At 34.8% G+C, this 22,075-nt stretch overlaps 1 non-coding gene across 1 annotated transcript; it reads right to left on the reverse strand.

The window, feature by feature from the left end:
- Window positions 1–5,139: 5,139 nt before the first annotated feature.
- LOC143672207 (U6 spliceosomal RNA) lies at window positions 5,140–5,246 on the reverse strand. The gene has a single exon (XR_013169676.1). It is a non-coding gene; the product is annotated as a U6 spliceosomal RNA (small nuclear RNA).
- Window positions 5,247–22,075: the final 16,829 nt, after the last annotated feature.

Below are 22,075 nucleotides of genomic sequence, written 5' to 3' on the forward strand. Positions count from 1 at the left end.
TTCTCCATATTTTTTTCTAACACTTGTTTATCTCTGTTAATTTTTAAACAATTTTATTTGCACATGATACAATCCAACCTAAGTAAATAGACTTCACCAACATAATCTATATGAAGATATTTCCTTTTCTTCCACAAAGAATCCATAACCCTCCCACATGTCCTCCACTTTTGACATTTAGTTTTCACATATTGCCTTTCAGAGGCATTATATATTTCATAATACATTCAGTGGAAGCATATCACAATGTTACTCTTGACTATAGAGCTTAGCTTGCATTGACTGTATTTTTTCCTGTATATCATCAATTTTCAGCACCTTGCAAAGTTGAGACTCATTTTTTCTCTCTCATGCAAAAACGTTTCTTTGCGTGTACATTTGCTCTACACCATTGTCCACTCTAAGCATTCTTAAGTTATACTTTCTCAGTCTTTATCTTCCATCTTTCCTTCTCGTTTCATACATTCCCCCAGCCCTTCTCACTCAACCATACTCACCTTCAGCTGCATTCAGGGTATTTAAGTTATTGTGCTACCATCGGGTAATATTGTGCAATTCTTCAGGGCTCCTCTGGATATATACCAAATAATTGGATGCTAGAACATACTGCAAATCTATACCACCTTACTGAGGAACTACCAAACTGCCTTCCATTTTGTATTTCAACAAACAGTGAATCATTGTGCCTCTTTATTCATATCCTCTCCAGCACTTGCCGTTTCCTGTTTGTTGTTGTTTTTTGTTTGTTTATAATGGTCATTCTCATGGGTGTCAGTTGATATCTCCTAATGATTTGATTTGCATTTCCTTAATAGCCTGTGAAGTTGAGCATCTTTTCATATGCTTTTTAGCTATTTGTATTTCCTCTTCTGTAAAGTGTCAGATAATGTCTTTTGCCCATTTTTAAAATTGGATTGCTTGTTTTTTTGTTGTTGAGTTGAAGAATCTCTTTATATATTCTGGATGCTGAACTCTTATGTAATGTGTGGTTTCCAAATATTGTCATCCATTGTGTAGGCTGTCTTTTTACTTTTCTGAGAAAGTTGTTTGATATAATTCTGAGGATATCCAATTTTTCCATTTCTTTTCAATGTCATGCTTTAGGTGTAAAATCTAGGAAAGCACCTCCTATTACTAGATTTATAAGATACTCCATTATTTTTTCTTAGACTGTGTTATACTCTTCACTCTAATATTTGCTCTTTGATTCATTTTGAGTTAATTTTGTATAAGGTGTGAGATATGGATCCTCTTTCATTCTATTGCATATGGATATCCATTTCTCCAAACACCATTTAAGGGGGAGGCTGCTCTGTCCCAGATGGGCTGGTTTGACAGGTTTATGAAAGATAAATTGTCCATAAATGAAAGGGTCTATTTCTGAACACTCAGTTCGATTTCATTGGTCAGTATATCAATCTTTATGCTAGTACCATGGCTCTTTTGACCACTGTAGCTTTGTAATATGCTTTAAAGTCAGAGAGTGAGAACTTTCTCTTCATTGTCCTTTCTTAAGATATTTTAAGCTATTCTGGTTACCCTGCCCTTCCAAATAAATTTGGTTATTGTTTTTTTCTATTTCTGCAAAATATGTTGTTGAGATTTTAACTAGTATTGCATTGAATCTATAAATCAATTTGGGTAGAACTGACATCTTAAGTATATTTAATCTTCCCATCCATAGATATTGTATACCTTTCATTTATTTAAGTCTTCCATGATTTCTTTTAGAAATTTCTTTTTGTTTTCTAATTACAGGTCTTTTGTATCCTTAGTTAAATTTTTTCCAAATGTTTGATTTTTTGGTTACTATTGTAAAGGGAATTTTTTTCTTAATTCTTTCTTCATATTGCTAATCACTAATGTATGGAAACACCACTGAGTTTTGGGTGCTTATCTTGTCCCCTGCCAGTTTGTTGTACTCCTTTGTTAGTTCTAAGAGGTTTGCTGTAGCTTTTTTGGGATTTTTGAGATACAGTATAATGTCATCTGCAAACAGTGACAGTTTTACCTTTTCCTTTCCACTTTGGATGCCTTTTATTTCTTTTTCTTGTCTAATTGCTTGGGCTATAAATTCTGGCATACTGTTGAATAACAATGGTGACAGTGGGCATCCTTGTCTTGTTCCTGTACTTAGAGGAAATGCCTCCAATCTTTCTCAATTGAGGATGATGTTAGCTGTGGATTTTTCACATATTTTATTTATCATGTTAAGGAAGTTCTTTTTGATTCCTATTATTTGATGTGTTTTCATCAAGAAAGGAATTTTGTCAAATGCATTATTTGTATTGATTAGATGATCATGCAGTTTTCCAGCTTTGCTTATTGAAATGGTGAATTACGTTAGTTGATGTTAGTGTATTGAACCAGCCTGGCATATCTGGAATAAATCCCACTTGGTAATGGGGTATAATTCTTTGAATGTGCTGCTTCATTCAATTTGAAAGTATTTTGTTAAGGCTTTTGCATCAATAATCATTGCAGAGGTTTGTCTGTAATATTCTTTTCTTGTAGTATCTTTTTCTGGCTTTGGTGTTAGTGTGATGCTGGCTTCAGGTAGCTTTCCCTCCTCTTTGACTTTTTTGAGAACTTTGAGCAGGACTGGTATTAATTATTTCTTGAGTGCTTGGTAAAATCCATTTGTGAAGCTATTTGGTCCTGGACTTTTCTTTCTTGTGAATTTCCTCGTGACTGATTCAGTCTCGTGATTTGTGATTGGATTGTTGAGGTTGTCTATTTCTTCCTGATTAAACATTGGTTGTTTATACCTTTCTATGAAGTTGTCCATTTCAACTATGATGTCCTCTCTGTTTGCATATAGTTGATCATAGTATCCTCTCATTACTTTCTTCATTTCTATATTGTCAGTTGTTATGGCCCCTCTTCCATTTCTGATTTTGTGTATTTGTATCCTAGCTCTTTTTTTATGTCAGCCTAGATAAGGTTCCATCAATTTTATTGATTTTCTCAGTGGACCAACTTCTTGTTTTCTTGATATTCTCTATTGTTTTCATATTCTCAATTTAATTTATTTCTGTTCTGATCTTGGTTATTTTTTTCTTTATTTGTTTGTTTTGGGATTAGTTTTCTGTCTTTTCCCAGTTCTTCAAAGTGAGCAGTTAATTCCTTGATTTTTGCTCTTTCTTCTTTTTTAATATAAGTAGTTAAGGCAAAAAAATTTCTCTACCAGCACTATCTTTGCTGCATCTCATAAGTTTTGATATGCTGTGTTTACATTTTCATTTGCCTCAATATATTTACTGATTTCTCTTTTAATTTCTTCCTTGACACACTGGTTATTTAAGAGTGTGTTGTTTATCCACCATATATTTGTGAATTTCTGGCCTTTTGCCTGTTATTGATTTCCAACTTCATTCCATTATGATCTGAGAAAGTGTTTTGTATAAATTCATTATTTTTTTAAATTTATTGAGACTTGCTTTGTGACCCAGTATATGGTAATCCTGGAGAATGATTGATGAAACACTTGAGAAAAATGTGTATCCTGTTCTTGTGGGTTGTAATATTCTATAAATGTCTCTTAAGCCTAGTTCATCTATCATATTATTCAAAATCTCCTTTTACCTTATTGATCCTCTGTCTTTATGTTTTATCAATTTATGAGAGCAGGAAATTGAAGTCTCTAACTGTTATGGTAGAAGTGTCTACTTCCCCTTTCAGAGTTGTTAGTGTTTGACTCATATATTTTGGAATACTCTGGCTTGATGCATAAATATTTATTATTGTTATGACTTCTTTTTGAATTGTTCCTTTTATTAATATATAGTGTCCTTCTTTACCTCTTTTAATTGGAGCATCATTTTTCCCTGAGTGCATGAGCCGGTAGGTTGTCAAATTTTCGTATGAAACCTCTAGAGTATGCTCTTTTCCTATCCTGCCCTGCATGTGGTGCTTGCCTGCCCATGGGTCCCCACCAGCTTAAAGTAATGTGATGCCTTTAATTTCAGCAGATTTTCTCTGTCAGGGGCATGGTGGAGAAAGAGATGTTGTAATAGGCTGGCTTTGATTGCTTCTGTTTTCCAGTCCCTGCCACTTGAATTCCTTAAAGGAGGAACTTCACTTGAACTAGGCTCCATATTTCTTTTCTTGGGGAAGATATACCCTCTAGGCTATTAACCCCTTTCACCTGACTAGTTACTTTGTCTCTCAGAAATGTCTTAGTTCTGCCCTTGCCCAGGGTATGCTGACAGTGCTTGCAGTTTTACCTAATGAGCTCTTAATAAATAAAAAGTAAAGCAAAAAGCCTTTTTCAGAGCCAAGTCCCCACTCCTCAGGTTTGTCAACCAAGATCTTGAGTTGGTATATGGATTTATGTATTTCAAGGCTATCTTTGCCCTCTTTCTTTGAGGCCCAGCCCTTTTCTAGTATTTTGTGTTGTGTAACTCAAAAATCTTGTTTTTATTTTTCCCTATGAGCCTCAACCCCTCTCTGCCAGAGCAAAAACTCCTGATTCCTTTAGTACTTATTCTAGGTTTATCTGTACAGGGAGCCTGTTTTCAGTAGTCAGAATTTGTTAATTAATTCCACAATTGGAGCTTGGTTGAGCTAAACCCTTCCTACTAGTAAAGTATGTTTCTTTTCTCCTCAGGGTAGCAGCCTCCTGGGACCGTGGGGGAGGTTGCCAGTTGTAGTTTGGAGGACACAGTTCTCTGGGGGATTTCAGCCTTTTCACCCAGTCCAGACTGGTGTATGCTATATATCTAGCCACTGATGTAGTCCCAGCAGTTGCTCTGTACCATTCCTGGCTATGTACTAGCTTCTCTGGAGAACAAACTAAATCCCACACCTCATTATGCTGCTATCATGGCCCTTGGACTATTTTCACTTTTAATAATTCTTTTTTCCCTTTCTTTTCTTCAGCCAGACTCATGTCAAGTGTCTTGTCTTCCTGTTCACTGATTCTTTCTTCTACTAGCTCTAATATGCTCCTGAAACCCTCTTAAGAATTTTTCATTTCACTTACTGTAATCTTCAACTTCTATATTTCTGTTTGGTTCCTTTTAAAATGTTTACCTCAGTATTAGAGTTCTTATATTGCTTATTCATTGCTTTCCTGATACACTTAGCTCTGTTTTTGTATTTTCCTTGCCAACCTTGGGAACTTTTTCTTTTTAAAAAAAAAATATGGAACATTTCACGAATTTGCATATCATCCTTGCACAGGGGCCATGCTAATCTTCTCTGTATTGTTCCAATTTTAGTATACGTGCTGCCAAAATGAGCACTCAACCTTGAGCACTTTCAAAATCATTTTTTAAAAGATCTTTTCATATGTCAACATTATTGTCTTCTTTGTTTGTGTATTCTGAATTTTTATTCCTTTCCTTTGGATGGGCTACCACTTCCTGTTCCTTTGTTTGTTTTAAATGCTTTTGTTTTATCTTATACATTTTAATATTTTAAATATTTAATACTCAAACTTTTAATATTTGAAATGTTATCTGTGCTTAATTGCATGAGATGTCTGTTTCCTTTTTTCATCAGCTAGTGTTGAGATAGAGATTTTCTGGAGCTTTAGTCCTTCTATCAGGAGTCTCCACAGTGTGAATGTAGTATGCACGGTTTTCCCTTCCTTTCTTTTCCTATGTCTTGTTCTGGGGTTTTGCTTGTTAATTGCTCTAGAGTTCTCCTGTTTATTGAAGTTTGGTTGTCCCTTCTGGTTTCCAGGAGACAAATGCTCTATCCCAGGTGTTTGAAGCCAGCAAGGGCCAGATTGTTCACCTCTGTAGTTTCTCAAACTTCTTTCATTTTCCCGAGTTGCATTTGCCTGGAGGAAAAATTCTGGGAAGAAGGAAATTCTGGAGAAGACTTTCCCAATTCAGTCTTTTGCTGCCAAAATAGGCCAACAACCCATGAATGGAGTGCAGACCAGCCCCTAAGTGTCCTGGGCCAAGGGTCAGAAAAGATGCCAAGAGTTCTTCCATGTTCTCCAAAGCTGAGCTTTCTTGCCCTTCTAGTAAATGCAGCCCTGCAATGAACTTTCCCTCTCATCTGTGAAGATGTGAAATGTCTTCTAGTCTCCTCCTTTGCTGCCTTTGTCTTGTACAGGTAAAACAATGGCTGCCCTCAGCATGTGGCCTCCAGCAATCCAAAGTCACTAATAAAAAGTTGTGTTCAGTGATCAACAATGCCTACCCCTAGTCTTGGGAAAGAGCATCTTTACGTCCCTTTCTGTCATCAGCAAGCTAACCAGGAACTGGATCCCATATGACCTTTTCTGAAAATGTACTATAGGCACTGGTAGCTGGTGCATGGAGATGGCAATTTGCTGCTTTTATCAGTAATTTATCAGTTTCTTCTTCCTGATCTTCCCTTGTTGGTGTGCAGTGTTCTTCTGGCCTCCAAAATTTCAAAATAATTATTTCAGACAGTTTCTGGCTCTTTAATATTGTTCTGGTGGACTGACTGAGTCTGGACCTCCCTATTTTATTACCTTCCCAAACCATTCTGCCAGCATGCCTTCTTGATAATCACACTTAAGCACTAGGAATAGAATGAAACTTCCTCAACATGATAAAGGGAATATATGAATAACCCACTTTAACATCATACTTAATATTGAAAGACTGAAAGTGTTCCCTCCAAGATCATGAATAAGAAAAGAATTCCCACTACCACCACTCTTATTCAACATTGTACTGGAAATTTGCCACAGCAATTAGGCAAGTAAAAGAAAAAAAAAAAGGCATGCAAATAGGAAAAGGAGAAGTAAAACTTTCCCTGCTTGCAGATGACATGATCTTATATACAGAAATTCCTGAAAAATCCACAGTAAAAACCCTAACGCTAATAAATGAATTCAGCAAAGTGGCAGATTATAGGATCAGTACCCCAAATTAAATAGTGTTGTGATGCATATTCAATGAACAACCAGAAAAAGAAGTCAAGAAAAAAAATACATTTACAATAGCCAGTAAAAAATCAAATATCTAGGAATAAATCTATCCAAGGATATAAAGATATATCGATGGCAGTATTTTTTAAAAATGACAAAATTATGCTATATGCTCATGAAAAGAAACACCTTTTGTAAAATGCAATATACAAAAAAAAATGAAGTTAAAAAAACCTTAGAAATTTTTGTCTGTTTTGCCTAGTACAAAGTTAGAAAATCTCAGTCAAATTGTGCCCTTGCTCTCTTTTTGTTTTCATTTTTATTACTTGTTTATTATCAGAAGATGAGGTTGTGAAGGTTAACATGTTCAGGTACAAAAATAGATTCTTTAATCTCAATAATTATATTTCACTAAGTTGCATGTTTATATTCTGTAAAAAATAGTTAATAAGATTAATATTTCAATACTCAGTCTAATATCTCATTAGGATGACTTTTCATGTCACTCATGATTACTTTACTTTGAACTGTATCACATACTTATAGGGTACAATTTCCAAATTTCTTTATGCTTTTGTGTGAGCACATACATTAATTGCAGTTTGCCAATATACAACTGTATATTGTATATTGCAAATGTATAGGTAGGTAGGTACCTCACGTTCAGCTGTGAGGGTAAAATGTTTCCATCTCAATTCATTGAGAATTTATGTTGAAAATTATTTTATCTACCCTTACTTGCAAGGAATCATTTTTCACATTCCTTCTGAAGCAAATGGCACCCTCCACATTCAAATGTAGAACAGATAGAGTATGGCTTAAAATTCATATCAATAGTAGAATATTCATAATCTATAGAAAATTATACATATATAAATGCATCAATTGTTTATAAAATTTGTGTGCAGGAATATAGGCTGAACTGAGAGTTATTTGTGTTTAAAGTTTATTTTTATTTTTGCAAATGGAAGGAATAGAAAGAAGTCATATTAATCATATCAGCATAGTAATGCATATTTCAAGAAAACAGCACTGCAGAAATTTCTTATAAATGGAAAATCCTTCATGTATAGAACTTAAGCTCAATACATTTAGATTATTCTACAGCATATTGCTGTTGAATTTTTAATACATTTATTTGTAAATTAAGCATTTAATTGGTTGAGACATGAAGATAATACATCTTGTAAAATGAGTTTTGCAGTGTCCACAATAAGTTTAACATCTGCTACATTAGTACAAAACAGTGACACAGCAGGAAAATGAAGAATGTTAAGAATCATTTAAACAAGTTTGGCTAAATAAGTCTCATACTCTGTTTCTTCATGGCTCATTTTATTTTAAACTTAATTAGAAACCTTTTCTTTTTAATGTTGAGAGAAAACATTTTGATATTACTAACTCTCTATGTAGGATTTTCAAATCTTATTAAATGGTTGATTTACAGTTATTATAAATTGGCTTTTTTATTTTTAATATGCCTAGAAGAATCATGCTATAAAAGCTTTTAAGGAAGCAACAAATCTTTTGGAGTGGACTATGTGGTATTTCAATCAGTCTGTGTTAAACCATGATTGTCATATGAATTAATACAGCAAAATTTTGGGTGCTACATTAGGTGAGAGAATAGTTGGCAGACACACATATGTGAGTAACCTACATAGAGTCTTTATTTTTTACTGAAAGGATGGTAATTTTATTGTGTAAACTATGATTCTACTGTATTTGGGTATTGATTTGTAGTTGCTGAAAATTATTAGGCATTCTAAATGCCAAAGTATGAGTGGGATTACAATCTACCTGAAATGTACTGCATTCAGTAAAGAGCTAAAGCACTCAAGCTTTGAAATCATCTACTGCAAAGACTGTTTATTTCACATGTAAAATCTTACTGTATATTGTGTCCTCAAAGATATAAGGACTGCAACCAAGGTGACTGCTAAATATCTCAAATATTAATTTATTGACTTCTGAAGCTGGGTTTACAGAGCATATAGAGTAGTAGATAAAGAGTTGGTAAGAAGGGACAAGTGAGATTTGACAATTTATGTGAATACTCTGTGGCTTGGAATTGGAATATATTAAGGCTACGAGAGCTGAAAAAGATATTTTGAACAAAGAGCTTCATAAAGTAGGCTTGGTTTTGAAAGCTGGAGGGATTTCAAAACTTCATTCTATCCTTCAGAAATAATTAGAAGTGAGAAGCTGTTTATAGAAAATATCAGGAAACACAAATAGTACTAATTCCCCATAGGCAAGTATCTTGCTATTGTCTAAGCCTTATGTGAGTCACAGTCTATCTGGAACAGGTGTTTCTGGTTTTCAAAAGACACATTTATCCCCTAGCCTGGGTATTTCATTATTTATTTCTAATAATCTGTGTGCAATGAAGTCAGGTTTTGTAAATTTAACAACAGCCTTTCAGAATGAATAGTAAATCATGCCTTGGGACAATGTGCATTTGTAGAAGAGAAGTTTTGTAGTTAATTGATGTTTAAGTTTGGTCTGACATGGGGTTTAGATGAGGAAAATGATACAAAGAAGACAGGGAGAAGCAGGAATTCAGTCTCTGCACAGCCTTGATTGCAGAAATAGTTCATCATAGTAATACACTGTAAACAGAGTATTTTCAAATAGTATAATGATTTCAAAAGAAAGGAAAGAAAATGTTCTGCTATTTTAATGACTCATACCCAAACCTGATGTGAAAAACATGAGCTAAACAAGTGATCAGACAGCAAAAGATATTCCCAGATATGAAATTTATTTGTTTGCATTTATGAATGTCTATTTTTATTTTGCTTTTGCATTTTTAGTTATAGTCATTTTTTCTTTAATTTACCCTTCCAATACCTCTCTTACCTACTTAAATATATCAAAAGAATATTTACTTTTTCTTACTGTACATCCTTTAGAATTCTCAAATGATACTTTTCCCGTAGTCTCCTTTGCCTCCACACTCAACAGTTCACCACTTTAAAATTTCATTCACCTAGACTACAGAAAATAGAGGTGATATCCTCTGAACAGAACCACATATTAACCAGCACTAGAGGGGTCACACTGAGGGCTGGTAAAAGAATCAAATTTTACCTATCTCTCAACATGACATTTACATATGAGAACTAAGCATATTACTCTTCTGCCCATGAGGGGTATTTTGTTAGGTTGTTTACAGGTTTCCTTTTATCACACGTACTTTCTTAAAAGATTTCTAACTAGCTATCCTTTCTCTCCATCACCTTTGTGTTGGTGTGATTTGGATTGGATACTCCAACTAGATAAGTTATGCCATGATCAGTCCTCAGAGCCACACAGTCCTTTCATTTTTCTGCTTTGCAGAGCCAAAACCTTCATGCCTCACTGCAAACTATATAACATAAAACACATGCTGCAGATATATGTTCAAATTAGAGATGTAACAAACTACCCATTGAGAAGCCACTAAATCACTGAAGCAACAAACCTGCATATCCAGAGTTAGCACCAGTAAATTGCAATCCACACTATGCTTCTCCTTCTGAAGATAAAAGTAAAGCATATTTTATTTTAAAATGCTGACAATAACTCCTGAACAATCAATATCTTTCTGGGAGAAGCGAAATTGCACAGTCCCAACTGCTACTGTACATACATTGAAAAGGACAGATGAACTAGAAATGTGAACTCTTAAGCAAAGCCCAGGTATGAAACATCTTTAGAAACTGGTACTTAGATAGGCTTCACCAGTCGACCCTTGAACTCGTTGTGTTCCTGTACTAAGCCACTCATGTTTGACAGTGTGTTGTCTTGTAAGCTTGAGGGATGTCTAAAAATCAAATGCCAAACTCTACTGACAAATGTGTGGTTTTTCCCTACCTCTCCTTTAGGGGATGTGGACTGAGTTTATGTAATAAATACAGAGCAGCAGCACAGCAGTAGTATATGGAAAAGCAAAGATATTTCTGAAGTGGCAAATCTTCTTGTTGATAAAGAGATGCTATTTCTACAGTGAAAAATAAAACAAATAATATATTTAAAAAGATAAAGAGAGGGTGAATGGGCATTTCAGTGGTAGAATGCTCACCTTCCATGCTGGAGACCTGGGTTTGCTTTCCAGACCATGCACCCTCCTCCAAGAAAAACAAAAAAGGAAAAAAGAAGAATGAAACCATTTCTGCTAAATGGAATCTGATTCTATAAAAACATATGATGGTGGCTCATGTCTCTAATGTGCACTGAGAGGTTTGCATCATAGAAGATGGCATGTGTGTGTGTGAGTGTGTGTGTGTGTGTGTGTGTGTGTGTGTGTAGCAAAGCTTATGTGAGGGGCAGTGCACAGGAATGGGACTGAACAGAAAGCTTATGAATGTCCCTTATTTATAGAACACAAATCCAAACTGCCTGGATTTGGGATCACTCCTAGCTTCATTTTGATAAGGAAGAGCTGTTAGCAATTTCTCTGGATGAAACTTCACCACCTTTACTCTAAATAACAAATGACTTATTTTAAAAGCTCAGCTTTATTAGAAAAGTTCTGGATTTACAGGAAAATCATGTAGAAACTGAAGAGTTCCCAGATTTTCCCCTTCACACACGCAGTTTTCCCTATTATTAAACTTTGCATTAGTGTTAGTGATTGTAAATGCTTTCTGGTTTGGGAAATTTACTGTCCAACTTGAAGTGTTCTCTGGGATTCTGAACTGGTCACCTACGTGTATAACATTTGATGGATGAGTTTCCATATGTATACTCTTCAAAGGAAGTTTGGAAAATTTTGTTTTATATTTTATAGCAATCTGTATTATGGATGAAGAAAAAGACAAGAATCTATGTGATGCTTTAAATCCTGAAGTCCACCCAAGCAAGCGTAAAAATTAGCTTTAGTAATTTTTTTATTCAAAAAGAAAAATATGAACCTGAAAACTTCAAAAAAGAAATCTGTATCTTTAAATTCCTGCTATAAACATCCATGTTGTTACACCTTCTATCATTGTTTTCATACATAGTAAAGCACACATGTGTACCAGAAACACATCTTCTTTTCTAATGAGCAATTTATTATTTTTTCTCTATCTCTATCACTCATGAATTTATCAAAAACTTGTATGATAGCCATTCATATTTCTAGCTTATATGGCCTATGTTCATTTATTTCTTCACTTGTTAATTCAACATTTGTTGTAACTCATTATCCTTTTATCACTTTCTAACAAAAGTTATTTGCATTTAAGGTGCTCACAAACTTGTGGGGAGGCAGAGTATTAGGTAAGTCACTACAATAGGAGGGGTTAGAAATGTTGTAATACAATTTTTTTTTTTTTTTTAGAAATCATACCATTCTACATATGCAATCGTAATACAATTTTGAACATGAAAGTTTTTGGAATGTGTTGATAACTACAAGTAGTCTGCTATGTCTACAGTTCAGGGATCCTGGAATGGGAAGCAGTGGTTAGACAAGAGACTGAAGGAGTTGAAGCCAGATTTTATTGGAGGTTCGACCTCAGAGTAAGGCGTTTGGAGGTTATCCTATGTGCAGGGTGAGGCCCTTGAAAACTATTACATAAGAGAATCACATGATCAAATAAATTTTAAAAGTAATTTGTATAACTGGGTGTTCTGGAAAGGGCAGGATGATCTGGAAAAGGCATAGATGAAAGATTGAAAGCAGTTTAGAACAGGAGAGGAAGTGTTCAAAAAAATTGAGGCAAATTATGATTATGGCCTGATCTGAGGCAGTGCAGTAGGGAATGAAGAAGTAGATTCAGATTTGAGGTATCTTTCAGCAATCAACTGGCAAGCTTTAGAAACATGTGGCTGTGCCATTTTATGGTGTTGTGGTAAGTTGTTTGGGAAAGGAAGTTAGTGAGAAAGAAAAAGTCCATGGGATGCTATTCAGTGAGAAAGGAACACAACAAAAGAAAAGTATGTATAGGGCAAAAGATAAAGGATTTGATTTTACAGATGTTGACTGCAATGTGTCGGTACAAGCAAGTCAAACAAGCAGAAATAAAAGTCTATTGCTTGAGAAAGAGATAAAGTAAAAGACCTCTGGCAATAAGAAGTTCCATGAATCTATTCTTCACTGTAGGATGCGATTTTCGGTGTATTTTTTCTTCTAAACTTTTAAAAACTTTATCAGTTTCGTTCTAGCATTTTGGCACTCAGTAAATCAAAATGGAAAAAAAAGTAAATTATGTCCTCCTCTCAATCATTACCTCCTAACAGACTTAATTTTTTTAAACAATCTGCCCCACTTTGGCATGTTCCTTTTGTTTCTTTACTTCTTGTCTTTAGTTCATTGAGCAGAATTACCTGATGTTCTAGTTTGCTAGCAGCTGGAATGCAATATGCCAGAAACAGAATGGCTTTTAAAAAGGGGAATTTAATAAATTGCTAGTTTACAGTTCTAAGGCCGAGAAAATGTCCCAACTGAAACAAGTCTATAGAAATGTCCAATCTAAGGCATCCAGGGAAGGATACCTTGGTTCAAGAAGGCTGATGAAGTTCAGGGTTTCTCTCTCAAGTGGAAGGGCACATGGTGAGCACAGTCAGAGTTTCTCTCTCATCTGGAAAGGCACATGGTGAACATAGTCAGGGTTCCTCTCACATCTGAAAGGACACATGGTGAACACAGCCTCATCTGTGAGCTTCTTTTCTCCTAGCTTCTGATTTCATGAAGCTCCCTGGGAGGTGTTTTCCTTCTTCATCTCCAAAGGTCACTGGCTCATGGACTCTGCTTCGTGGTGCTGCAGCATTCTCTGCTCTCTCTGAATCTTTCATTTTCAAAAATGTTTCCTCTTTTATAGGACTCCAGAAACTTATCAAGACCCACCTAAATGAGTGGATACTTGTCTTCACCTAATCCAGTTTAACAAACACTCTTGACTAAATCACATCTCCAGAGAGATGATCTGATTACACTTTCAAGCATACAGTATTGAATAGAGATTATTTTGCCTTTATGAAATGGGATTTAGGTTAAAACATGACTTTTCAAGGGGACATACATCTTTTCAAACCAGCACACCTGATATTGCAAAGATAATTTCTAGTCAAGGGGAGAATGTGTTCTTGTGTTCTTTCTCACTCATCTCCCAATAAAGTACATAATTTTTTGGTTTCTTTTTCTTTTTCTTCAACAATATATAGGACAAATGCCACTAAGAACATTTTTTATTACTCCTGGATCCTTTATTGGGCTTCTGTTGTGTATAGGTTCAATAATATTTACCTGAGGTTATTCCCTTGCACTTAGCCACATGACTATTTTGCCCAATGACACAGATTTTCTAGGTTGCCCTATGCCCCTTGACTCTTAATTGCCCAGAAGATCTAGGGGATATCTTCCAGCTTGTAGATTTTACTATGCCCAACCTCAAGATCACTTGTACAACGTTAAATATTCAGATCCCTGGGCGAATCCCACTCTCTGTTATTCTCATTCTTTAAATTAGAAATATTTGTTTGTTTCCTAATTCAAAGCCAATTGTCTATTCTGTGGAAATGTTTGTATTTGTTGGTTTTTATTTTGTTTCCTAATAGCTTTTGGTGTGAAAACTTGTCAAAGCTTTTTTTTTTTTAATCTAAATATATTAAATCCACCTTCTCCTTTTGTCTGCATGTATATTTCCCCCCTGGAAATAGGGGACAGATCAGACAGGCTTGACTTCTCCTTAAGCCCATTGTCTTTTCCCCAATAAATTATTTGCTTAAATGTTTGATAGTGGGGAAAAGCACATTATTTGTCAATGATTCAAGGTAACTATGGCAATAATGAAAGAATAATGGAATTTTCAAATTGTGGCTTATTTATCTGATTGAAATTATTGAATATATATTCATTGGAATATAGGAAGTTTTTTCTTATGATACGACCATACTTAGCAATGCCACAATATGGAGATGCCTGTTGTGTTTTCCAATGAATTATGGGGATGAAAGTGGTATTTTCTGTGATGTGGGGGATGGGGTAAGGAAACAAAACTTAAATCTTAGAGCACACAGAAAAACACTGAATAAGCAATCCCTGAAAAGTAAATAAATGCATTGATTAAAAAGTTGATGCTGTTGGATTTGACATTTTGGGGGGAATGATTTTGACAAGATGAAGTGAAATGCCAGCTTTTAAAAATGCCAGGTTGTTCCTTTCTAAATAGGTTTTTAAGTAAACTTTCTTTTTTTCAATTTCTCACTCACTTAGGAGGGGAAAAATCAACCTTTTTTGAACACAGTATGTATGTTTGCTTGGGCAACAAGCACAATAATATCTACAACAACCATATGAACCTTAATTACAGCATTATATTAAATTAGCACATGTTAATTTTTCATCAGAACACATGCATTTCTTACTGTTTGGAATATTAGATATTGATATATAGCTTTAAAATTGAAGAGACTTCTTCTTTACAAAAATAGTTTCATGATAAATAGTTAAGAATCCAAGCTTCTCTCATAATTATTTCAGGAATGAAAGCCAAGGTTGATGAAATGGACATCCTGTTTATATTATTTCAACTTGGTCAATTATTTATTGTCAACAATTTGCCCAGCTTGGTGGGAAATGTTTACATTTTTAAAATTATATTTTCCATATAAAACATATTCTCTGCCATTAAAAAAGCATAAAAGCATATTAAGAAGATAAGACTATCAAATGGTAAAAGATCCAAGAATAATATAAATGCTTAAATATTTTCACATAAATTATCTAAAATAATATAGTCCAATATTGACTTGAATTAAGCATGAACATGTTGTGTTGCTGCATAACAAACTACCACACATTTAGATGCTTGAAACAATGCAAATTTATTACCTCATAGTTCTGTTGGTCAGAAGACTTGTGGACTTGGCTGGTTCCTCTGCTTCTGTTTTCACAAAGTTGAAATCAAGATGTCTTTGGCCTTGCCTCTTATCTGAAGGCTCTAGGAAAGAATATGACCCAAAACTCATCTATGTCACTGTCTAAATTCAGGTCCTGTTGATTATGGGATTGTCCTCCCCTTTCATTGCTGATTGTCAGTGAAGACTGCTCTTAGCAACTAAAGACCATCTACATCCCTTTTCACAAGTCCTCTACCAGTTTAGTATCAGCAGTTGTATATCTACCCCCCTCATGCTTTGAATTGTTGTCTTTCCCTTCTGCAACCAGTAAAGAAAGGTCTTCTTTTAAATGGCTCATCTGATTGGATGAGACTTATCCAGTTCATCTTCATATCTTAAGATCAGCTGACTTGAGATTTCAATTACATCTGCAAAATCCCACCCCAAATTTACCTAGATTAAATGTTTTATTAATAATAAAGGAACAGGAAACTTGGTGAGCCATCTTTAGAATTCCGACTCCCACACTATGGGATATCAGGAAAAGGTGGACATTTTGGGGAAGTTTTCAGGTTTGAAGTGCGGTTTGTACTCATCTTTGAAATGTAGATCCAATATGGACATGTTGAGTAGAGCCAGGAAGACCATTTCATGTAGGAGAAATAGCATGAAACTCAGTATTAAGAGTCAAACAATCAGTAGGCTTCATAAAGGGGAACATTGAAGTGGCTCATGGACTGCTCTGCAGGACACATGTTACTGAATAATGAGAGAAAATGATTAACAGATTTGTAGTTTCTTCACTGATTTTCCTCTTCACCTTTGGAAAAGTCAGTGAATTCTTCTGCCCAAATGTTGAAGCTAATCACCCTTGACCCACATATATGCCCCTAACCCCTGTCCTAGAATTTACAGAATGGAGACTATAGCAGTTACTAACAAACAAAATTTAACTGGATACTTTTGCTAAGAGTATCCCAAAACCAAGTTGCACAACCATATGCATGACATTCTTCTCCTTGTGAAAAAAATCTACTCTGTATTTCTGTACTTTTATACCTCTGTTGCTATATATCTCTATGAATATATTTGATTATTAATTTAAAAAGGCATGATAAGATATACAAAAACAGTGAGCAGTAGTTACCTCAAGGTATTGAGATTTGAATGGTGGACAGGTAAGATAAAGGAAGATTTAGTATGAGGCTTTCACTTTTGTTTTTAAATATTTTTTTGCTATTCTGAATTTTCAAATGAGCAAGTATGCCTTTTGTAAAGAAGTGTACATGTGTGTGTGTGTGAGTGCGTGTGTGTGTGTGTGTGCTCATGTAATTCTGAATTTTGAAATACCATGATTTAGTAGAAAGTGAACTTTATAGCTATATAAATTGGGCAAGTTACTTAACTTGGTGAGACTGTCCACCAATAAAATGGTATAGCTTACAAAATTGTTGATTGTGATTAGAATCTGACTGGAAGATAGGTAGACACAAATATAGAGAAAATGTTTTTAGCTTCTTTTGAACATACCAGTATCATTCTGTCTTTTATCACATGGAGTAGGCTTATTAATTTATATTCCAATTATAGTCAACTTTTGGATTATAGAGTACCTGCTCTTAGATGTTGTCGTGTCTTTGAGCTATGTACTCCAGAAAAACATGTTCTTAATCTTAATGTGTTCCTGAGCATGTGCACCAATTGTACAATTGATGAACTTACTTCATCAATTAAGTTAAGGCGTGGCCCAACTGACTCAGGATGGGTCTTAATCTTATGATTGAAGGCCTTATAGGGGAGGCCACAAAAAGAGAGAAAGCCTCAGGGAGCAACCAGAAGCTTGAAGTCTGCAAAAACCTGAAAGGAAACAAGAAGCCAGAGAGGCTTCCCTGTGCATTGCCATGTAACAGGAAACCAAGGACCGAGAATTTCCAGAAGCCACAGTCTTCTGGAGGAAAGAATTGATTTGGACTTCTCCTAGCCTTAAAACCATGAGCCAATAAATTCCCATTGTTTAAGCCAACTTGTATTTAGCAGCCAGGAAATAAAATATATGTATATTTAAAATTACATACTCTGAAGTTTAAAATATTGTCAACACCACATAATTCTACTGCTTGTCAATAATTAATGAGCATGTTAAAATGAATGATATCAAAGTTTGGGGGAAGGTACGTATCACTCCAGCCCCTGCTTCTGGGTTTTGTCACCCATGGTTGCTACAGCACCATTGATTATTATCATTTGGGTATAAATTTTCAAATCAGCTAATAGTCTTTAAAAGTGGAATCTTGTCTTCCAAAGGTTACAGAGAAACTGTCACATGGAACACAAGAATCTTCATAATCTTTATTTTTCTCTTACCTATAGGCACATATTCAAAAAAAGGGGGGGAATTGAACACCCACTATGCACCAAGGTCTGTGCTTGAGAATTATGAAGATGAACAAGACATGTTTTCTGCTTCCAAAAAGCTTATTTAATAGTGGGGGAGATGTATGCATACACATGAGTGCACAGACAAACACACACAATTAATTGTAAGACTTTTGATACTTAATAAGCAGTATTTATATTTTAAGTTATTGTTATGATATTCATTCTGATAAATTATAATTTTGTGAGACCTTATTGGAGGTCTGTAAGGTACATAGAAAAGTCTCTGCTTGTTTGTGCATTTATTCATTCCACAGGCATTTTTAAGTGTTCCTTATTTGCCAGTCAGATTCACACACTAGTAATATAAAGATAAATAAGGCAGAGTATCTACCCTCAAGGAGCTCCCAGACCAGTGAACATAACAGATATTCCAAAGAATGTCATACAAAGGTGACAGTACTAAATTAGTGATCGTCAAATCTCATATAAGGGTGTGACTCACAGGAGCAATACTGTGAGGTCTTGAGAAACTAAGAAACCAACTATATAATTCCTATACTATATAAGAACAAAACAGAAATTGCAATAAATCTTTGACAGAAATATGTATTCAACTTTAGCATATTTGCCAGCCCTCCTTTGGGTTAAATATTGACTCTTCTATTGTGGCCTTTTAAAATGTAAATACCCCTGGAGAGTTAATCCATTAATCAGATATCACATTAATGGTTTTTTCTCTCTCAGAAGGGACCCAGGGCAGCATAATTTTAAAAAACTTTGGTGAAGGGGACAGAGCGTATAGTAAGGCGTTTCAGAAAGATAACCCATCTACTTTGAACTTTTGTAGAGGGTCTGATACTGCATTTATTTCTTTTATCTTTCTTTAAAAGAGTTTTATTTCACATACCATACAATCCACCCTAAGTGTAAAATCAATGGCTCCTAGTATAATTACACAGCTGTGCATACACCACCACAATCAATATGAAAAACTTCTTCCATGCACATATTTTTCCCATACATTTCCCTATTATTGACATTTAGCTTTAGTGTAGTGCCTTAGTTATAATTAGTGAAAGAATATTATAATTTATTGTTAACTGTAGACTTATAGTTGTGTTAGTTTGCATCAGTTGTGTTTCTCCCATATACTACCTCATTATTAGCACCTTGCAATAGTATTAAAACTTTCTTGTATCTGTAAAATTAACCACCATCATCATCTACTCAAGGTTTTGCTAAGTTATACAGTCCCAAGTTTTATCTTCTAGCTTTCCTTCTGGTGATGTATATGACCCTAGCTTTCCTCTTTCAATTATACTCACACTCATCTTTGTTACTTACACTTATGATGTTGTGCTGCCATCACACAGTATTGTACTATCCGTTTCTGAACACTTACAGTCAACTTTGTTACTCCTTAAGCATCAATTGCCCAATCTCTACCTCTCTTTGATCTCTTGATCACCTATGCTCCTGAATTTAACTCTCAAGAGTTTGCTCATTATAGTTCATATTAATGATACCATACAATATTTGTCCTTTTGTTTCTGGCTTTTTTCACTCAACATAATGCCTGCAAGGTATATACATGTCGTCGCATGTGGTTGATGCTTTTCTTTTTTAAAAACATTTTTTATTTGTAAATCTTAACACACATACAGTCCATACATGCTTTACAATCAATGGCTCACAATATCATCACATAGTTGTATATGTATCAGCATGATCATTTTTTAGAACATTTGCATCACTCCAGAAAAAGAAATAAAAAGAGAAAAGAAAAAACCCATTCATCCTATACACCTTACTCCACCTTCTCATTGACCGCTAGTATTTCCATTGACCCAATTAATTTTATCCCTTGTCCCCCTATTATTTATTTAATTTTTATCCATATTTTTTAATCATCTCTCCATACCCTAGATAAACTGAACATCAGATACAAGGTTTTCACAATCACAAAGTCACATTGCAAAAGTTATTTCTTTACACAATTATTGTAAAGAATTGAGGTTATTGGGACACAGTTCAACAGTTTCAAGTACTTTCCTTAAGCCAATACACCATAAACTAAAAAGGGATATCTATATAATGTGTAAGGATAACCTCCAGGTTAACTTCTCAACTCTGTTTGAAATCTCTCAGCCACTAAGACTTTCTTTTGTCTCACTTCTCTCTTCCTCATTTTGGTCAACAAGGCTTTCTCATTCCCATGATGCCAGACCCTGAAAAATCACAGGAGTTTTGTCACATGTTGCCAGGGAAATTTACAGCCTTGGGAGTAATGACCTATGTGGGGGAGGGGAGAGGGCAATAAATTCACCTGCTGAGTTGACTTAGAGAGAGAGGCCACATCCTAACAACAAAAGAGGTTCTCTGGGGTGACTCCTAGGCATGATTTTAAGTAGGCTTAGCCTGTCCTTTGCAGGAATCAATTTCATAGGAGCAAACTCCAAGATTGAGGGCACAGCCTATTGATTTGGTTGTTCCCATTGCTTGCAAGAATATGAGAAATTCTCCAAATGGGGAAGTTGAATATTCCCTCCTTTCTCTCTGGTCCTCCAAGAGGACTCTGCAAATATTTATTTATTCACTGCCCAAATTACTCTGGAATATATCAGGGCATCACATTAACCTGGACAAACCAAAAAATTCTCACACTTTATTCAAGATTCCATGTACTTATGGTTCAATTAAACTGACAATAAAAGGTAAATTAGGAAATGCACTACCCAAAATATAAATGTTTACACTAACTAAACATCTTTCCTTTTGGTCTCACACAGAAGTTGAAGTTTTAAAATAGGTACGAGATCATCCTTTACTCTGTATTTTGATCCACCTTAGTCCTATCAAGATCAGCTTCATTCATATCTCTACCTGATGTGTGATCACCTTTTCAATTTTTAAACAGTTCCTGTGTTGGATACTGTTGACTTTCCTAGTTTCAGGGCTCTAACTCTGAGTCTCAGGTGTCTACATTTATTTCTTAACTAGAGCACTTGTTTTAAACTGAAACATTTTATTTACCAGAATCCTCAATTTCCTTTGCATTTTCTTTACTGTACATCTCAATTCCCTTTTAATAAAGACATCTCATTTTAGTGCTTAGTAACAAGGTGTCCTATAAGAGTTGTTATAGTACTTAAGCTACAGTGCTTTCTTGTCATTTAGAAATGAGCCAAAATTAAATATCTATAAGTGATGTTTTGAAAAATACTTTGAACAAAAATAATTACTTCTATTTTAAGTAAGAATATATATATCCTTAGCAGTTGATATCATTATGAGCAAATCTTCACAATAATATCCAATAAAAGTTTACAGAGGCAAAAATATTTTCTTCAATCTTAACTATACCAAAAGTGTTTTATTACTAAATCTTTTTAGGTACTTAGATACTCTTTCATTAGCTTTACAAGATTCTTCCTAAAGTACATAAGAAGGGTCCAAATCATGGGGTCCAAATAAAATATCTAATATAATAATTAAGGAAAAACACACAAAAAACAAGTGTTGGGAAGGATGTGGAGAGACTGGAACCCTCATAAATTGCTGGTGGGAATACAAAATGGCTCAGCTGCCATGGAAAACAGCTTGGCAGTTCATCACAATGTTATACATAAATTATCATATGACAAAACAATTCCATTCTTAGGTATATATCCTAAACAATTGAAAACCAGTATTTATACAAGTATCTATATTCCTATGTTTATAGTAGCCCTCTTCACAGTTGCCAGAAGGTGGAAATAGCTGAAATGTCCACAGTGAATTAATTGATAAGCAGATTGTGGTATATTTACACAATGGAACATTATTCATCCATAAAAAGAAATGAAATACTGATACATGCTACGAGTCACTGTATGAACCTCAAAAGTGTTATGCTAAGTGAGCGAAGCCGGAAATAGAAAGTCAAATATTGTATGATTCTATTTATAGGAAATATCCAGAGTAGATACATCCATTGACATGGAATTCAGATTACTGGTTACCAGGAGCTGGAGGAAAGAGGAAATGGGG

Source organism: Tamandua tetradactyla, chromosome X (assembly GCF_023851605.1).
Source record: "Tamandua tetradactyla isolate mTamTet1 chromosome X, mTamTet1.pri, whole genome shotgun sequence".
Classification (NCBI taxonomy): Eukaryota; Metazoa; Chordata; class Mammalia; order Pilosa; family Myrmecophagidae; genus Tamandua; species Tamandua tetradactyla.